Genomic DNA, 6468 nt, shown 5'->3' on the forward strand with positions numbered 1-6468 from the left:
TCTTGAGAGTATTGACTCTATAGTAGAGATGGCACTAACCTTATCTTTAGGTTGGGAATGGAGCTTAATGCAAGCATGTGTTCATCTATTGAGATCAACACTTCAACAACTAGAGGTATATCTCACTAAACATGAGTCTATCCTTCAACTCTAGATAGATTTCCATGATATTTTCCTTTATATCTAGACTTCCATCCAATATCTTTTGCATGGGACCTCAGTGCCTTGATTAGTATCATATGGGTCACTACTATAGATTGCACTTAAAAACATGCAATTTAATGTCAATAAAAAAAGAAAATTATAGACAAATAATTAAATGACACCTTTTTAAAAAAATTTTAAAAGCATTGCTACAAGAATTGTTATCATCATTTCATAAATTGTGTTAGTAAATACTGCTACAAGAATTGTTATCATCATTTCATAAATTGTGTTACCAAATACTACTATAAGTGATTAAAACACTTATATTATAGGTGAGAACACTGGAGGCAATGCTCCTCTTTGTCAATTTCTTCAATTCCTACCTTATTCATTATCCTCCCTCATCAGTCCTCACATTTCTCTCTTTTTCTCTATGCCCTCCAGAGACTTTTGCTCTCTTCCCCTCCCTTTTGCTTTCCTACCATTTTGCCCTCCATTTTCCTCTAGTCTTGCATAGCCTCTTGCTCTCTTGTACATCTTCTTGCCTTCCTTTTTCTTTCTTTGAGGATTATCATGGATCCAAGTGTGAATTCATGTCTATTGATAATCTTGAGAGCTTTATTTGGTAAACAGGGTTGCCTCTATCTAATGTGGAGACATCCTTGAATGCTTTATCTTATTTTTCCAGGGGTTAGGTAATGAACACCATTAATTCACTAAGTGCTTCTTCAGTGACACTTATGAGTCTTGACACGTCGTCATGGAAACACTTTGTCTTTGAAAAGGGAAAAAGTACATGAATTAAAGGAGCTTACCACCATGAGATGTTGTCAAGGCTTCGTAGCTTGTGACAATGGCCAATCATCACAGGTGGACTATACTAGGACACAATTAGAGAGTAAGACATGCCCTATCGCTGCACCAGATGCACATCTCCCACCTACCCAATAGCATAGTAGTCCTTGCTTTGTTACGAAAATTGTATTTCTGATATTTCTTGCTATGGATATTATTTTATTTTAGTCAAGTGTGACTATGGCAAAGAATTCCATAGGAGCGCACCGGACGCGACAAGGGTCTACTAGGATGCTTTGTATGGTTTAGTTGGGGACGCCTAACTAGCCTGTGATTTGCCATGCTAGATGGTCGGTATTGTGGTTGGGTGATTCCATGTTAATAGTGATGTCGCTAGTGTTATTGATTTTGTGTTTGATTATTATCCTTTCAGCGCAATTATATTGGGATCAATTGATTCAGTAATTCGTTCAATTGTTAATAACTAATGTAATCTATGGCTTGAGTACAGGTGATGGAACTACTTACAAGGATTGGATTTAGTGCAAGGGTACCGATCACATTGCATGCTCTATGGCCATGGGCCAATGTTGTAAAAATAATGAATACTTAGCCATGGACTATTAATTGTGGATGAGGGTATATTAAGCTTGAGCTAGTGAAGCTATGTTGAGAAATTCCTCCAATTATGGACAAGAATGCTGTTGGATGTACTGTTTTTGGCTCTTTGCTTTTTGGAATATGCAATTATAAATACTCTAGATGGGAAGCAAGAGCCACCATTGAGAGGGGGCAGATTGGACCCCATGCCGAGTCACTTTCTTTTCTTTCCTTTGTTTTCTTGTTCTTTGTTTCTATGGATGTGGTAATTTATGAACTTGTGGGCATGGCTATATCTTAGTTTTTATTACACCCTCCTTGCATGCTGCCTTAGATCCTACCTCCACAATGAGGAAGAGGGGGACACACATAGTGCAATTGATAGTGTAACCGGAGAACTGTTGATAGTACCTCCAAAAAACTTTACATCGATGGTAGCAACAATTGAACATCTCCATTCCTAACAGGAGTAAGTATAATTTTTTTCAAATGTTTGATTTGGATTTGAAATAAAAAAGATTATTATAACTTGACTAATTTTATTCAAAGGTTTTGTAAGAATCAATGTGAAGAAGGTAAGAAAATTGTCATTACCCAATTAGAAAAGGAGTTTTGAGCGAGCTAGACCCATATTGTGTTACCCTTGGCGGCGTGAGATCTTGTAAAGCATAGGTGTGACAATGCCATATACATTTAGTTACACTTGAACTTAATTTCTTGCATGAGAGAGAGAGAGAGAGAGAGAGAGAGAGAGAGAGAGAGAGAATAATGATATAATATGATTCCCTTAAAGTCCACTGGTGACCCTTCAAGGTCTATGGGACTTGAAACTACTATCAAATGAGATAGTGGTTATTTTGCATTTGGAATTCCCACAGTGAAACTCTAAAAATTTTCTCTGTGGCTAGGATGTGTCTAACTAACCTATGTGCCATATCCAAAATTTTGTTGTTATGTCCTAGAACTTCCTTCAAATATGCACTCAATTGCTTAGCTGGTTGACTTAGAAGTGCCTCTGTGCTATTGGCATTGCTACTATAGTTCTCCTTTATATGCGTAAGCTCCATAATGGAGAAGTGTGTGCTCTTCATTTTTTCTCACTCTCGTTGGGTAGATATTGCAAATTCTCTCTTCCCTTGTTATCCTTGCTCTTGCCCATCTCCCTTTTATCGTTCCAAGTTGTGGGAGCTGGTCCTTATCGTATGGATCATGTGCCTCTTGAATACCAATATATCTTTCCTAAGGTTTCCTTGCCTATCATACTTCTCGATTGAGCTCATTGCTTGTTTGTAAATATGTATTTTCTTTCTTGATTGTTGCCATAACTTTTTCTGTATTTTTTGCATGACCAGCTCTTTGATTTTTCCATTTTTCTAGGATATTCACAACATAATTTTCTATAGCTCCATCCATTTGATACCTTATCACTACCATCCTTTGTATTTATTGCCCTATAGATATATAACGAGAGTTTGCTTGGACACATCTTAGCTACTTTAATAATTTAGGTCATGTGTTGGCACAATGCTCCCCCTTCTAGAGGCATCATTCCTATCTTTGCTAGCAAGATGGGGTAGGTGTCTTGCATTTTTTGTGTAGTTTCTATTATTTTTCTAGTATGTGCCAAGCCACACTTTAAAAGAAACGTTGGAAGGTGAAACATTTTTTTAAAATAAGGGGAGTCGAAATTTATTTTATATTTTTTGGGTCTGAATGTTGCAAACATTTAGTATGCTAAAACTATGCAAAACAAGATACAATGCTTATAATGACCTAAAGATGTTGGAAGGGCAGTTCAAGGTGCTACAAAAATCTTCTCTAGATTTATCATCATTCATTCCTTAGTGCTCATTAAATGTTAGAATGTGATCGTTAAACTTACAAAATCAATAATATAGAAATTAGATTACAAATTTCAAAGTTTAAACTTTGAAATCTAATGAGGCATCAATAGTCTTGAGAAACTCAACAATGAGCACTGGTGGTTAAGTTTCAAGGTTTATAGCTACCTGGTATCCATCATCATTACTATCTAAATTTGAAGTCAAAGAGAATAAATTCAACAATGATGAGGGTCTCTCCTACTCTTCAAGAGCAGATGCAATTGAAGTTGATGTTGCTATTACTGCTCTCTCTACACACTTATTATCGCATGCAATGTGCCAACAACAATGCTTGCTTCTCAATAATGAATGCATATGCATCATCATCCTCATCCACATTATGAAGCATTTCATTCTTAGGAACCTGCACACGTATCTTACTAGGATTAACCTCCTGTGGACTTTGTATGCTCTTCATTCTTCAAAGCAGTCATAAATTGCATGGACATATATGAGCCTACCATAAGTTAGTGTTGTTTGCTTTTAGCCAAATTGGCAAGATGGTCATATAATATAGCAAATAAAGTGGCATAAGGAAGTTGACAATGGACATGCGTATACCTTGTGTCACAAAATAATGAAAGGTAAAAGAATGCCATTCCACTTTAAAATTGGTGTTTTATTGCTTGTTGGTTGCACCCATGGCATAAGCAAAAGTTTGGCCGGCTGACCCGAGTATGAGGATGATGATGATGTTGATGACGATGATGATGATGTCACTGCTGATGATATGACTATGTACTACTTAGCACTTAGCATTCAGCATGGGTGTTTAGTAGCTCCACCCTTTCTGCTTGATTTGTATCAGTTTTCTATCAGTCTCATAGACCCATCGGTCTTCCGAAGACTTTAATAAACTTTCTTTCTTTCTGCCCTCTTCTTCTTTTGCTGGATTTTACTGGTTTATCCCCTTCTCTGTTGGGCCCTTCTAGCCTTAATTTCGTGTGCATAATCTCAGACTGTCCATACGCCCTTTTTCTCCCTCTATTACTGGGTTTTCAGTTCTCCAGGTCCTACTCTTTAAAGGCCTTTCTTGACTTGCTGTTCATAGCCTTGGGTCTGACTTACAGGAAGTTTTTCTTGCTGTGTTAAGATGGCAGCAAATCAGTTTGATAGAACTTATAGGACTATAAATGACCATCTAGCAGCCTTGTTGGCTGCCCCTTTTGCTGGCTCTACTCCCCCACTCTTGGCCTTTCTGGGCACCATATTGGGCCTGGCAACAGTCCTTCATAGGTCTCTAAGTGCTGCTCATGTGGCAGCCTATCTTGCTTCCCACATGGCAGCCACAACAGTAGCCCATTCTCATTCTCCTCGTCTCTCTATTCAGCCCCTGTGCTTCCTCTTTCTCAGCCTATGTGGCCTCTATGAACCCATACCTACTGCAGGTCATCCTCGCCCATTTCCTCATGTGGGGGATCACAGCTGGGGAAGTGACTCCTAATTCCCAAAAACATCCTCAGAATTTCCACAACCAAACCAAGACACACTCTGTGAAAATCACTGCTAGTAGACTGAAGTCTCCTCTTGCACACGAACATCCATCACGACATTCTATGATAAATCAAGGAGATAAATATCTTTAGTTCTTATTCCAGGAAAGAAGAACGAGTTAATAGAGGAAAGTCCACCAAAAAAAACAAAAGGAAAAGAACACTCTAAATGCTTCCAAAATCTGCCAATTTTCTGTAAGGGAGTTTTTGCCAGATCATCAGGTCACCACTCCTTGAAATAAATGTGTCACACTTCTCACACAATAAAATTCAAAAATCTATTCTCTGCTTTTCTATTTTCAGGCATAGTCACATGAAAAATTGGCATACTCCTAATGGATTTGTACCCATGATGTTATGCACTAGTGGTCTTGATTAAAGCTACTGGGGTTTTTTTCGTACAAAATGGTTTATTTCATCAATCCAAAGTTCGTTCTCTAAAGTTGAAGTTACAATGGATTTTTCCAAACGAGTACCAATGTTGTGTTGATCTTAACCATCAAAATCTCCCAACAAGAATCTTGCTTAAAGTGGCATTCCCACACTCATCCTTTAACCAATAAATTTCTACATTCCAACTCTCTCTTGACAACGAGTCCTTAAAGTACCTCTTTTGGAGAGGTTAAATTACAAGGGTTTTTACAATTTAACTAGACGCTCTAAATGCGTATGAGAATGCTCACTTATAACACTCCATGAATAGTCTAAACTTCTCCCTAATTGGTAGTGGGAATAGGCCCTTGTTAAACACTGATTTTTCTAAACAAGCCATATGCTCATGCATTCAAAGCATAGAGGTGGCTCCGTCTTTTGTTTGTTTGGTTTAATCACCTCTTACTCCTTCCTGCACCAATTCTACTCAACTTTATCCTTATGATGGGGAAAAGACCGACCACAATTTGTTCATAAGCCACAGAAGGAACAAACATTTTCAAAAACTGTTTGATGTCCATTAACATGGCATGTCATCCTTTGTGTATAGGGTCCCGGTTCCTTATTGAGATTTAATGGGCCGCTTACTTGTATTTTGTGCAACATGAGCTTGCAACCTATGCAAGCGAATGTGCTGCAATAGTTTTGACTTTTAGTAGTATACAAAAGTCTGGGCATGTCTTTTATAGTCAGTCATTCAGGTGGTTTTAGGGATATATCAGACATAAGGCAATTGTTATTACCCATATTTCTGAAATTTAAAAACTGCCTTATGTCTTATTTGAACAAACAAGGCATGGCCTCCTGTGACCCCATTTGCGTATAGAAATCCTGGCTCCTTTTTGAGCTTTAATGGAATGCTTAGTTGTAGTTTTCAATTTTGATGTAACATGAACTTGAAATATGTGCAAGCGAGTGTCCTGCAATAGTTGACTTTTGGTTGTGTGAAAAAATCAAGACAGATCTTTTATAGAATCAGTCATTCAGCTGGTTTTAGGGATAGACAATTCAGACTGAATTATTTACCCTAAAACGTTTGGATAATCTATCCCTAAAGCCACCTGAGTGACTGATTCTGTAAAAGATCTGCTCTTTTTGCACTCCTAAAAGTCAAAAGA

Source organism: Dipteris shenzhenensis, chromosome 1 (genome assembly GCF_047967505.1).
Source record: "Dipteris shenzhenensis isolate YYH24624 ecotype China chromosome 1, Dip_SZ_1.0, whole genome shotgun sequence".
NCBI lineage: Eukaryota > Viridiplantae > Streptophyta > Polypodiopsida > Gleicheniales > Dipteridaceae > Dipteris > Dipteris shenzhenensis.